The sequence below is a fragment of the Sus scrofa genome, chromosome 5 (genome assembly GCF_054392235.1).
Source record: "Sus scrofa isolate SSC_HxYL_T2T_F1_AM1 chromosome 5, Sscrofa_HxYL_maternal_Yorkshire_Landrace_v2.0, whole genome shotgun sequence".
NCBI lineage: Eukaryota > Metazoa > Chordata > Mammalia > Artiodactyla > Suidae > Sus > Sus scrofa.
The window spans coordinates 92,159,227-92,173,466 of record NC_139387.1 but is presented as its reverse complement, the minus strand read 5'-3'; the positions used below and the strand labels follow the sequence as shown (position 1 = coordinate 92,173,466).

The 14,240-nt window shown below is 38.6% G+C and overlaps 1 protein-coding gene and 1 long non-coding RNA gene across 49 annotated transcripts in view; one reads left to right on the top strand and one right to left on the bottom strand.

Moving 5' to 3' along the window:
- The window catches only part of LOC106510411 (uncharacterized), a 92,390-nt gene extending 79,179 nt beyond the window's left edge, over window positions 1-13,211 (top strand). Inside the window, exon 9 of the long non-coding RNA XR_014804280.1 lies at window positions 10,457-13,211. This is a non-coding gene — a long non-coding RNA (uncharacterized LOC106510411). The remainder of the gene's footprint in view (window positions 1-10,456) is intronic.
- The window catches only part of ANKS1B (ankyrin repeat and sterile alpha motif domain containing 1B), a 1,062,966-nt gene that overhangs the window by 240,584 nt on the left and 808,142 nt on the right, over window positions 1-14,240 (bottom strand). The gene's annotated exons all lie outside the window — the stretch shown is intronic.

Below are 14,240 nucleotides of genomic sequence, written 5' to 3'. Positions count from 1 at the left end.
GGGAGTGTTCTAACTTCATTCTTTTCCATGTGGCTGTCCAGTTTTCCCAGCACCACTTAGTGAACAAGCTGTCCTTTCTCCACTGTATATCCTTGCCTCCTTTGTCATAGATGAGTTGGCTGTAGGTGTGTGGGTTGAATTCTGGGCTTTCTGTCCTGTTCCACTGCTCTATATTTCTGTCTTTGTGCCAGTACCATGTGGTTTTAATGATCGTTGCTTTGTAGTATAGTGTGAAGTCCAGGAGCCTGATTCTTCCAGCTCCACTGTTCTTTTTCAGGATATCTTTGGCTCTTCTGGGTCTTTTGTGCTTCCAAACAAACTTTAAAATATTTTGTTTGAGTTCTGTGAAAAATGTCCTTGGTAATTTGATAGGGATTGCATTGAATCTGTATATTGCCTTAGGTAGTATAGTCATTTTGCTAATATTGATTCTTCCAATCCACGAGCATGGTATATCTTTCCATCTATTTGTGTCATCTTTGATTTCTTCTATCAGTGTCTTATAGTGTACATTTTAAAGTAGTGATCCTTAAACTTTAGTGTGCAAATAATCACCTGGGATCTTATTAAAAGGCATATTCTGATCCAGACAGTCTTGGGTGGAGGCTGTTTCTGCATTTCCAACAATAGCCCAGGTGATGACAATGCTCTGCTCTGCAGATTATCCCTTGAGTAGCAAGAGGATAAGTCCTGATGATACAATAATCACCAGTGTACCCACTACCAATATAGAAAAACACATGACCATGGTCTCTGACATCCTTTGTGTGCCCTTCTTGGATACTCTTGCCTTCTTCCTCTTTTGAAGTTAACTACTCTCCTGAGTTTTGTTTTATCATCCTTTCGCTTTTCTTGATAGTTTTACCATATATGCTTATCTCCCTAAATATATATTGTTAGAGTTTGCATGTTTTTAATATAAGAAACAATATAAATGTTATCATTTGTATATTCTTTTGCAATTTTTGGTACTGCATTATATTCCCGAGGTTCATTTACACTGTGTATAACTTTAGTTTGTTCATTTTCATTGCTGTATGGAATTCTTCTGTATGAATATATACAGATTATCTGTTTTACTATTGACAGACTTTGGAATTTCAGTTTTATACTGCCATGAACATTCTTATATCAGTTCTTGGTGCATATGTGCAAGACTCAGTCAGGTTATATACATAGGTGTTAAATTGATGGCTCATAGTTCATTGCTGGTATAGTTTTCATCTCAGACACTGTACCTTTCATCCTTTAATGTTCTAAGTGTTCTACAATCTGGTAACCTATCTAATCCTTACAATGACCATATGAGGAAGCTACATTTGGTACTCTCATTTATTGATGAGAAAACCAAATCACTGGGAAATTAGAGTCACATAGTAAGTAATAAAAGCCACGATTTGATTCTAGTTTGGTTCCAGAGCTCAAATTCCAAACCACTAACTATATTGTCTAAATAGTATATATTCTCTCCCTCCCTCTATCTCTCATACACACACACACACACACACACACACACAGAGTAGGATCTATAGATGAGAGCATCCACGGTAGCTGTTAGACCTTACAATTTGGTTGATAAAAATAGAATCTTTATATGTAGCAAGATAATAGAAGATGGTATATATGAAGTGGTAGGAGGATGGCATGAACAAGTCAGGCCAAAATTGTCGTGGAGCATGGGCTGGGGTAGTTACAGGACAGATAGTCTTAAACCGAGGGACCAGACCTATCTGTATGATCCGGCTCCTGCCCACCGCTCTGTACATATCTCCCTGATACTCACTAAACTCTAACCACATCAACTTTTTTTCTCTTCCACAACATGTCATGCTTATTCCTATCTCAGGGCCTTTACATTTGCTCTGTCCTCTGCCTGCTATTTTCTCCAAATCTTGGTTAGCCTGATTCCTTTGTTATCATTCAAAACACAGATCAAGTGCACCCTCCTTAAAGAGAGTTTCTTTCATAACCCAACCTGAAACAGTGCTCAACTCCTACCGTTGTCCATTAGCCTGTTTAATTTTATTCATGATGCTTATCCCTATTTGAAATTACCTCATCTATTTGTTTACTTGCATAGGGTCTGTTTCTCTTTATTAGAATAGAAATTCCAGGCTCAAGGACCTTATTTGTCCTGTTCTTATCTTTTTTCCTTCTTCTCTCAGTTTCTGAAGTTTCTGCTTCATCTACAAAATCTTTCTGGATTTAAAGCTGTGAGGGAATGTCTCTCTGACTTGTTCTGAGGACTTTGGCCTAATTTATGTTTACAAAAGGTATTTTTAGATGTTTGTTTCTTTCCCTCCTATCTTTAAATCATGGAGGTTGAAGTCTTCAGATTTGTTTGTCATCACCCTTAGGAATTACTGATGAGTAATAAAAAGTCTGGTTCTTATAGTTGATGTCTTTAGAAATGTCCCTCTTTATAGCTCATGCTGATAGCATTTCCATTGCACTCACCTATCCATATATTTATCAGCTATCACAGGTTTTTCCTGCTGCTTGGAACTTAACTGAATGAGCTCTTTGTTTCTTTCTTTTTTTCCCCTTTGGGCCGTGCCCATAGCATGTGGAAGTTCCCAGGCCAGGGATAGAACCCACGCCACAGCAGTAACAGTGCCAGATCCTTAGCCTGATGAGCCACAAGGGAACTCCCAGTTCTTTGTTTCTTTATGAACGGATCAACACAGTGATTTTCTAAAATACTCCAAGGAAACAGTGAGCTATAGGAAAGATTTTATTCTACATTTAAGATATATCTTGGTAATTAAGAAGTCATTTCTTTGGCTAAATGCTGAAATCAAAATGATGAATATTGTGCAGAATAAAACCATGAATTATAGAATACTTTTAGCTCTGTTTAAAAATCTGATTAACATTAATTTTACTTCATTAATTTTCCCTGTAAACTAAATATATTACTGATTATATACAAAATGATATTTAATCTTCCTAATAGAGGTCTAGCATATTCATTTTAGCCCTATTCACAGAAATGTTATCTGAAATGGAAAACTACGTTATAATTATATTGAAATAATATTGGGTTTCAATTTTGAAGTAATTTTTATGTGAAACTAATTTATTGAATATTATATCATTAGTAAATATTTAATGATATTTTAGTATCTTACTTTTATATAATTCTTCTGTATTTAAAGAGTATATATACACACACACATATATATATAAACTATATATTCCATGAAATAAGTATAAGTGAATTGCTATAAAATCCTATGATATAGGCGTAAACACATATTATTATTCATCCTCATTATAGGTATGAAGAAACGTTAAGTTCAATGAGGTTTAAAAACTTGCCTTATAACACAAGGGTAGCAGGAGATCAGAAAGATCATAATTTGTAGCCTTATTAATGTCAGGCCCTAATTCCCTGTTGTATTAGTTTGCTAGGGCTGCCATAACAAAGTACCACAGACTGTGTGGGGCTAAAATGATATAAATTTATTTCCTCACGTTTCCAGATGCTGAAAGTCTGCTATCAAAGGGTCAGCAAGGTTAGTTTCTTCTGGTACTTCTCTCCTTGGCTTGTAGATGGCTGTCTTCTCCATGTGTCTCCACATGGTCTTCCCTCTGTGAGTGTCTGTGTCCCGGTTTCCTCTTCCAATAAGGACACGGATCATATCAGATTAGAGCCCATGCTAATGACCTCATTTTAACTTCATTAGCTCTTTAAATAATTATCTCTTTAAAGTCCCTGTCTTCAAGTACAGTCACATTTGAGCTACTGGGTGTTAGGACTTCAACACAAGAATTGCAGCCTATAATGCTTGTGTAAATTATGAAGAAAACAGTAATTAACATGTAAATTGTTTTAAATTTTCTGAGTGACTAAGTTAAAGAGACTATATGAAATAGTAAGTGCTATTTTAGCCAAGAAAATTATTTCTTACCACATATAGTTTGTGTCTTGAATAAAATGTCTAATTTATCTAATATTTTAAATATTTGATAACATTTACTATTTTATAAGCATAATACTTAACATATTTATGACAATAAGATGTAAGGCACTGGACTTCACTCATCAAGAATAGTGATCCTTGAGATACAGGGACTGTGTGGTTGCCCCATCTTATTATCTGGTAAGAGCTTCCAGATTGAAACTCAGGAAAGGGGTCCCTAGGTGGGACCTGTGGTTTCCTGAAATTCAAAAGACAGAACTGGGAATCCACAGAGACTAATGCAATTAGAGTTTGCAAGGCAGCACTGGAGAGAGGTGGAGAGAGAGAAAGAGAGAGCAAGAGAGAGGGAGGAATGGAGGGAGAGAAAATCTCACAGATATATAGAGGGACATCTTAAATCATCGAATGAAAGTTGATTAGGAAACTACCTATGGCTGGGGGAAGACCCACCAAAGGACTAGAAGGAACAATTGCTGGAGCTCACCTTGGTCTGGGAGTAGCTCCTGTTCTGAAGAGCATAACTCATGGGCCATTGGATAGACTCTTCAAGAGGGTGTTAACTTAGTAGTGGGGAAAAAGCCTAAATGCTTCTCTAGCTTCACTTTACAAAGTTTAAATAACCCTGATAAACACAGATGCAAAAATCCTCAACAAATTATCAGCAAACCAAATTCAACAGCACATTAAAAGAACCATACACCATGACTGAGTGACATTTATCCCTGGAATGCAAGGATGGTTTAACATATGCAAATCAATCAATGTGATATACCACATTAACAGAATTAAAGATAAAAATTACATGATCATCTCAATATCTGTAGAAAAACATTTGACAAAATTCAAAGCTCACTCATGATAAAAGCTCTCAACAAACTAGGAATAGAAGGGACTTACCACAACACAATAAAGGGTATATATCAAAAGTCCATAGCTAATGACATAGTCAATGGTGAAAAACTGAAAGCTTTTCCCCTAAGATATAGAACAAGGCAAAGATGCTTAGTTTTGCCACTTCTATTCAACATTGTACTGGAAGTCTCAGCCAGAACATATAGGAAAGAAAAAGAAATAAAAGCATCCAAATCAGAAAGGAAGAAGTAAAATTATCTGTTTGCAGATGACATGATGTAGAAAATCCTAAAGACTACATCCCCCCACACACCCACGCACCCACCCCTATTAGAACTAACAAATTCAGCAAAGTTGTAAGATACAGAACCAATATTCAAAAATCAGTTGTATATCTATATATAATGATGAATTATCCAAAAATGGAATTAAGAAATCAATCACATTTACAATAAATCTCAAGGAATATTTTAGGATAAACTTAACCAAGGAAGTAAAAGACATACATTAAAAACTATAAAACACTGATGAAAGAAATTAAAGGAGATACAAGTGGAAAGACACTCTGTGTTCATATATTTGAAAAATCAATATTCTTGAAATGTCCAATCACCCAAAGCAATCTATGGATTTATTACAATCCCTTTCAAAATACCATTGACAGGTTTTATAGAAATAGAAAAAGCAATCTTGAAATTCATATGGACTACAAAAGACTTTGAGTAGTCAAACTGATTTTGAACAAGAAGAACATAGGTGGAGGCATCATGCTTCTTGATTTCAAAATATAATACAAGCTTCAGTAATCAAAACAACACAGTTCAGACATAAAAACAGACATAGAAACCAATGGAACAGAATAGAGGGCCGAGAAATAAACCTACGCAAACCACTGTCAACTGATCTTCAATAAGAATGTCAAGAAAATACAACAGGGAAAAGATTGTCAATAAATGTTGTGGGGATAACTGGATATCCACATGCAAAAGAATAAAACTGGACTCTTATCTTATACCATACACACAAAATATAGGACTTAAAGACTTTAAAAAGTGGGAGTTCCTGTTGTGGCTAAGCAGAAATGAATCCGACTAGTAACCATGAGGACGTGGGTTCGATCCTTGGTCTTGCTCAGAGGATTAAGGATCCAGCATTGCTGTGAGCTGTTGTGTAGGTCACAGATGCTGCTTGGATCTGGCGTTGCTGTGGCTGTGATGTAGGCCAGCAGCTACAGCTCCGATTGGACCCCCTAGTATGGGAATCTCCATATGCCACAGGTATGGCCCTACAAAGACCAAAAAAACAAAACAAAACAAAACAAAACAAAAAAACCAACCAATCAATCAACCAAACAAACAATAAAGACTTTAAAAAGTGGACTAAAAGTAGATTAAAGATTTAAACACAGTATCAGAAACCACAGAACTCCTGGAAGAAAACACAGGAAAAAAAGCATCACAGGAAAAAAGCTTCATCATATTTTGTTTTGGCAATGATTTTGGTTTTTGCAGTGATTTTTTGTATATGACACCCAAAACATAGATGCCAAAAACAAAAATTCAGAAGTGGGATTATATCACACTAAAAAGTTTCTGCACAAAAAAGAAAACAACCAACAAAGAAGGCAACCTACAAAATGGAAGAAAATATTTACCAACTATGGATCTGATAAAAGAGTTAAATTCTAAAATATATAAAGAACTCCTACAACTTCCTAGCCAAAACTCAACTAACTTTGTTAAAAAATGAGCTAAGGGGTGTTCCATTCGTGGCTCAGTGGAAATGAATCTGACTAGTATCTAAGAGGATGCAGTTCGATCCCTGGCCTTGCTCAGTGGGTTAAGAATCTGGCATTGCAGTGAGCTGTAGTGTAGGCTGTAGATGAGGCTCAGATCCTGCATTGCTGTGGCTATGGTGTAGGCCGGGGACTACAGCTCCGGTTCAACCCCTAGCCTGGGAACCTCCATGTGCTGCTGGTGTGGCCCTAAAAAGAAAAAAAAAAAAAGAAAAAAGTATAGTGGTTGCCAAGGACATGAGGGAGGGGAAACAGCTAGGTATTTGTAAAAAAGGTTCAAAGTTTCATTTATATAAGATGAATAAATCCTAAGATCTACTGTACAGCAGAGTGCCTATAGTTACTAAACTATTGTGTACTTAAAATTTTGCTAAGAAGGTAGATCTTGTATGACAGGTTATTAACATAAAATAATAAATAATAACAGATAATAATATATAATTAATAACATAAGAATACATGTAATACCACACATAAGCAAATATAGTAATAACTAATAATAAATACACCACTTTTGTAGGTCACTAATTGGTTTATGGCACAAGTTGTGGTGATTTCAGGGTATAGACATATCTCCAAATTCATCAAGTTGTATACATCAATTATGTGCAGTTTTTTTAGATTAAAGAATTTTTTTTTAAAAAAGGATATATGTTGGAGAAAATTAATATAATAATGGTATAATCCTTGGTAAAAAAATATTAAGTGTGCAAATATAAGGATTAGAACAGTACACATAGAATATTTACGTTATTTTTGAGTTGTATCAAAAACATGCTAAAATTCATGCAAAAATATAACCATCAATATATCAAAAATGTCCCACATATCATTTTGTGCTAATAGCCATTTAAAATGACTGGAAGGATATGTACCAAACTACTTTTAACAGAAGTTACCTCTTTCCCTGGGGACTGGGTTTGGGCAGGTTGAAGGGAGTAGGAAAATGGCAAGGAGACCCCTGCACTCTGTATTCTATATATTTCTGCATTGATTGAATTCACCAAAACAATAATTAATTATAACAATAAAAATAAAACCAGGAGTTCCCATCGTGGCTCAGAGGTTAATGAACCCAACTAATATCCATGAGGACATGGGTTTGATCCCTGGCCTGGCTCAGTGGGTTAAGGATCCTGCATTGTGGGAAGCTGTGGTGTAGGTTGCAAAGGCAGCTCAGATCTGGCATTGCTGTGTCTGTGATGTAGGCTGGCAGCAGCAGCTCCGATTTGACCGCTAGCCTGGGAACCTCCATATGCCACAGGTACGGCCCTAAAAAAACACCCCCCCCCAAATATTAAAAATTACTGTCTTCCTGTTGGTGTCAATTTCTACACATTGAAGTGGCACGGTAAGCAACCAAAAACACTTGGAAAATGTTTCATGTTTATTATTCCTACCATCTCAGAACTATATTCTTAATCAATCTTTTGATATTTAATTGCTTTTCAATGTATTCATATAATTATTACTGAAATCGTTCAAGTTTCTTCTGTTAAAAATTTTCTTTCCAAAGTTTTTTGGAGTTTGCATTTATTTTATTTTATTTAACATTTTTTTTTTTTGTCTTTTAAGGGCTGCACCATGGAATATGGAATTTCCCAGGCTAGGGGTCGAATCAGAGCTGCAGCTGCCAGCCTAAACCACAGCTGCAACAACTAAGGGTCCGAGCCATGTCTGCAGCCTATACCATAGCCTATGGCAACACCAGATCTTTAACCCACTGATCGAGGCCAGGGATTGAACCCTTATCCTCATGGATACTAGTCAGGTTCATTACCACTGAGACATGATGGGAACTCCTTGCATTCATTTTAGATTGGGCTGTATCTTCTCTTAAAATGAAAAATATCAACGTTTTCTAACTACCTCTGATAATGTTCACACATTCTGCCTTGACCTATCTTTTGATTTGGAACCTTCTCAAGGACAAATGGATATTTGCCTGGCATTCTATGTTCAACCTCCTTGTGCCACTTTTCCAGTGTGCTGGGGAAGGAACAGCTGTCATCTGTCCTAGAGTCTGGCACCGTGGGAATTTACCCAGGCTGCTCTGGGGGGAAGCTGTCTGAGATTTCGTGATAATCATAATTGTAAACTAGAAAGACACTGGAACTGGAGGGGTTAAGGGGAAATCTCACAGAGGAGGGCAAATATGATGTAGGTCAACTATATGTCAATTTAAAAAGACGATTTTTTTTTGAGATGATTTTTGGAGCCAGGCTTACTTAAGCATATTTTAAAAGTTGGCTTTATTTATCATTACATTCTAAAACATAAGGGAAGATTTGCTAATAAGAATTCTAAGAGGAACCTGTGAACTTGGATGATGCTTAAATAAGGTTACTGAAAATAAAAGTGAAAACAATCACTGAGAATGTTAAAAACGAGAAGTGTATTGCCTTGAGTTTGAAGGGAAGTGGCACACAGGACAATACATTCCATCCCTTTGAAACCTGTGTCCTTATATGAGAGCGACTGCGATTTCTCACAGGAGTGGTGAGAAATGGCAGGACATGTGCCATGAGAGCATAGATACATAAATTAATTAGTTGTAGCAACCATAGGAATAAGGTTAAAAGATGAAAATATATTAAAGTATTAAATGTACAATCTATTAAATGAAGAATGTATAAAAGATTAAAATCCATGTATCTCTGTAAAAACGAGAAAAAAATCCTCAACACTCTAGAGAGGCTTAGTGTCTGATCAACCACTACAAATAATAATCTGTTTACATATAATCTAGAATGAATACCAAATAGCAACAACAAAATATTTTCGCCATCATATTTTGCTTTTCCTTTGGAATACAAAGTGGTGGAGTAAGGAATTCAGCACAGCTTGCTTCGGGTTAGAAGAACACCAGAACCACCTAGTGGATTTTTCCATTTACTGCACTACCTTTAGACTTTAGTATGGCGAAATTGCAACTGCTGAGATAAACCCTAATGTGAAATCCGTGGTTAGGATCTCTTTGTGGCTTATAACTGAAATAGTAATGGTTAATCTTCATCAGACAAAACTGTCCCTGAATCCTGGAAGAGAAATCCCTACCCAGCAAACACTCATCAACTAGTAGCACAGGGTGGCACTTAGAAGCACAGCCAGAGTTAAACATTTGGTGGCCGAGATAGACAGAGCGCCTGGAGCTCTAAATTTTCTGCGCACGTCGGTGGCAAGCAAGGTAAATTGTAGACCCTCATCTGCATTCATGGCAGAGTCATCCCTTCATTGAGCAAGAGTAGAGAACTCTTCAGAGCACAAGCCAAGGGGTTGCACTAGCAGCTTGACCTTTATATAAATCTGCAGGTACACAAACTGGGCCTTATAATCAATTTTGGTTTTGGAGCAAAGTAGCTCATATGGTTACAGCATGTCCTGGTCATTCTGTATTCCATGACGGAGCCAGATGGGCCTCTGCATCTCTGTGGTGGTGACAGATGTTTCATATAGTACAGTGGAATTTGAAATGATGGGTCAGAGAAATAACAAACATTCTAGGAAAGGATACTTTGGTGAAATGTAGAAGGTTATATGATACCAGATTTTAGTAAATACTGATATAGAGTCAAAGGTTAAATGAATTATCATGATTTATTATACCCCAAAAGGAAAAGAATATCAGGATATAAGAAGAATGGGAAAGCCGATGCTAGTTGAACCTGGGGGTGGGGAGTTTAACTGTGGAACAGATGGTAGACTTTCGGCAGGGAAGTTGGTGCATTTCAGCCAAGCACCATGTGTGAAGGGCATGTGGATGGCTGGCCTCCCCCAAGGCTGCATGGCTGGTGCTGGCTACCATAGAAGAAATTTGCAATGGCTGAAACTGCAGCTCTCCTAATCTACTAACAATTGCCATTCAATTCTCTTCTCCCTACAGTGTGAAGGAGGCTAGGTGGACACTCTCTGAGAACTGCAATTCAGACTGTGAGCTTTATAAGAATGATGGTCTTTTCCCAACTCTTCCAAAGCTAAGGGGGGAACAATTTCAGATCACAAGAATAAAGCCCAGTTTCTCTCCGTGTTGGAACATCCAGGAGAACGCTAAGAAATGTGTGGGTATAAGAAGAGAAAAGGAAGAGGAAGAGAAGGAAAAACAAAACTTAGGCAGAAAAAGATGATGCACATGAATAATAAAGACAAAGCAACAACAGACAGAATGGAGTATGGAGAGAGGGAAGTCAAGGTGAAGTTAAGGTGAAGGGCTCCATATAAAGAGCTTCGTTGTCCAAGATGGGCTGCCAGACTTCAGGGTCCATGAAGATAATAATGAGAGAGTGTTAGCTGTTTTTAATATTTTGAAAAGCCCATTATTCTATATCCCTTAGCACTTACAGGAACTTGCAATTTAAAATTTATTGGTGTCTTCTTTGTTTCATGGCTCCATGAAGGCGGGACCACTTCTCTTTTACTTATCATGGAATAACCAGCACCACGATTGTGCAGTAGAGCCTGATGGTTAGAGCTGCATGCTCTGGAGGCCTCCTGGTTCTCATGCTGCTGCCGCCACTTACCACCCATGGCCTATATGCTGCCCACTGGCCAACCCAATAAACATTCCAGGATCCCTTTCACCCAGCTGCCTTCCATTACAGAGGCTTGAAAAAGAAAAGCAAAAACCTTGAATTTTACTTTCCCAGTCTCTTGCTGCTAGGAGGAGCCACAGGACATAGACTTGGCCAAGGAGAGGTGAGTAGAAAAGTGGCGAGGGATTCTGAAAAGGCTTTGACTTCCTGCTGAAAGGGACAGAAGCAGGTAACACCACCCTTTCTCTCTTCTTCTTGACATAAATGTAGACGTGATGCTTGGATACAGGGCAGCCATTGTGCGCTCATGAAGGAAAAGGTCAGGCAGTTCTCGGAGACCCTGGCCCCTGACATCATTGTTGAGCCATGGAACCAATAGGAACAAATGACTTCCTGGCTTATTGTTACAGGAGAGAAATAAATGTCTGTTTGTTGCAGTCACTGTAAGCTGGCCTTTCTGTTACTTTTAGACAAAAGCATGGCTGTTACAACAGTTGTGTGACTGAACAAGTTCCTTTACTCTGCTTCAATAGCCTCATGTGAAAATGGAGATGATAACAATACCTTCTTTAAAGGATTGTTGCAAAGATGAAATGAGATGATATACATAAAGAGCACAAACTAAGCACTATGAAAGGCTCAACAGTTACTTTTATGCCTATTTTGATGATGGACTCTCAATCAATATTGGGTGAATGAGTGAATGAGTAGAGTAGGTCAGACCCAAAGGGTATGGCTTGAACCCAAGCTTGAACCCAAGTAGCAGTAAGATGACTCAACTCTTCTGCTTAAGAAAAATGAGCAAAGGGGGAGACGTGAGAAGGAGGGGCAAGTGAGGGAGGCTACAGAGCAGCCAGGTGGGTGCCATGTGGGGGTGAGACGGCCCATGAAAAATCTCCCACTGAGGAGGGCTGGTGTGTTGCTGCTAAGTGTCAGATGTACGGCCCACACATCCCAGCATCAAGTAGACATTGAATAAACATTTGTTGGCTCACTGAATAAATGAATGAACTGTTCGGGTGTTTACTGAAAAAGAAATTGCTATCTCTTCCTTTAAACTAAAGAGATGGAAGCGACAGAAGGCTTTTCTCCAGTGCCATCTGCACGCCTTTTACAATATTTGCCTGAAATTATGTGGGTGAAGATGTATTGCTCTATAATTGCCTGTGCCCTCGCAAGGAGCAGATAAGAACATCCGGTGGGGGCAGAAGCAGAAGCAGAAGGAACAGATTTCCCACAGAGTAAAATATTCTGTTGTCATAAAAAGCCCCTTGCCATCGCAAGTGAGAAAATGAAAAGGAGAACCTATAGAAGGGAAGTGGATACCTCCTAATGGGTGCGCATCTCCAGTTTCCCACCAGGAGTCAGCTGCTCTTCAAACAAGGAACAAAAGCTAGAGCATGATGATGGTTGGTCCTGTCCATACACCAGCGCAGGGGCTGGAGTGCGTCCTGAGAGCATGGCTCTCACTGCCCAGGTCCTGTGTTGCCGCTGGGTTGCCGCATTGGGATCACTCGCACAAACTGCTCCTTTGCATCTGCATTCACCCAAGCCTGCTCTAAGGAGGCTCAGTGCATTTCTAATCCTTCCCAAAAACATGTGCAGAAAGCAATGAAAATTTGAAACGTATAAAAGGCTTAGTCACGGGATTATATAGTAGATGCCTCCGCATGAGGGATTAGCTTTGATGGCCATGTTTCTGAACATTATTTGCATCAGAACTTGACATGAATGCCTTAGATCTAGCTCTTTGACTCCCCTATCTTCTTTCACCTTCTCTCCTTGTCCCCCAGATTACTTTGGCTTGAGTTTTGGGTGCATGTTTAAATGTGGTAAGCAAACAGAAAGCAAAATCCCCTTTGAATGGTGAATGGATGTGCATTTCTGTTTTGGGATGTGTATTTGCCCTTGGGCTTTACACGGATGAGACCTAAATTAAACCCTGATTCAGATGGGACACACACACCCCACGCCACTCAAAGCAGATGTGTCAAAAGCATGTGCCGATAAACTCAAATTGCCGATGGCATTCTGAGCTCTGAGCCCACTCGATAGAGTTGAAGGGTTTGGCAGTCACTCTTCATGGGAATAAATAGCTTGGATAAACAGTGATGCTGAGAGTCTTTTTTCCAATGACCGAAGAAATGGAGAAACATTAGCATCCTTTTTACCCCCTCCAAACCCCCCCCCATGGTTGAGGCTTATAAAACTAGGGTCTTCTAAAGAAGAAGGTCATGTAGTCTTTTAGGTCAGACCCTATAACTTGGGTCATATTACAATGCAGAAACACTTTAAGACAGACTGCCTGGGGCTGTGAGGAAAGAGAGAGCAAAAACCTTCAAAATCACAGCACTTTGACCAAAGCTATCTCTCCCTCATTTAAGACTAGGCCAGCCGAAGCCTGGTTTCTCTAGCTGTAACTTACTCCATCCAATAGCACCAGCACTTTGAGAAATAAACGGATTCATTCATTCCACATATTCATTGCGTGTCTAACACGAGCAAAAGGAGTTATAGCATCTGCCTGTGAAGGAGCCATGGCTAACAACACTGCCCTGGGGACATAAATTTGAACCTGACTCCATAGTAGGGTGAGAAGAGAACCTCATAGGTGGGTATATCTACGAGGTCTATGCCCTCTTCCTCCTCATTCCTATGGGCATTTACCTGGGGCCCTTCTGCACGTGGGCTATGCTGGGTGCAATGCCAAAGGGCCAAAGAAGTTAATGGGCAACAGTCCTGTTCAATAGACCACGGACCTACGATCAGAAACAGGCCTCCTTTCTTTTGCTGTAACTCCTACCACGTGTGGGCTCAGTCTCAATTTGTTTCTGAAATCTCAGCAATGACTGGAGACAAAAAAAAAAAATCTCAAACATGCCTTGAGAGCTGCCGGTAGATTTTGATAACAATAATGATACTAATAAAGCTAACACTGTGTTTTCCATTATATGTGCCAGGCACTGTTCTAAGCACTTTACATGTCTTAATTCATTTACTCCTCTGCCATTTAGTATAAATACCTCTATGAGCCCTGTTATTCACATGAGGAAACTGAGGTGCTGAGTGAAAGCTACTCACTTTTTTAAATATATGAAGTTAATTTTAATATTTCAGATAATCAAAAAATCCAAAGTA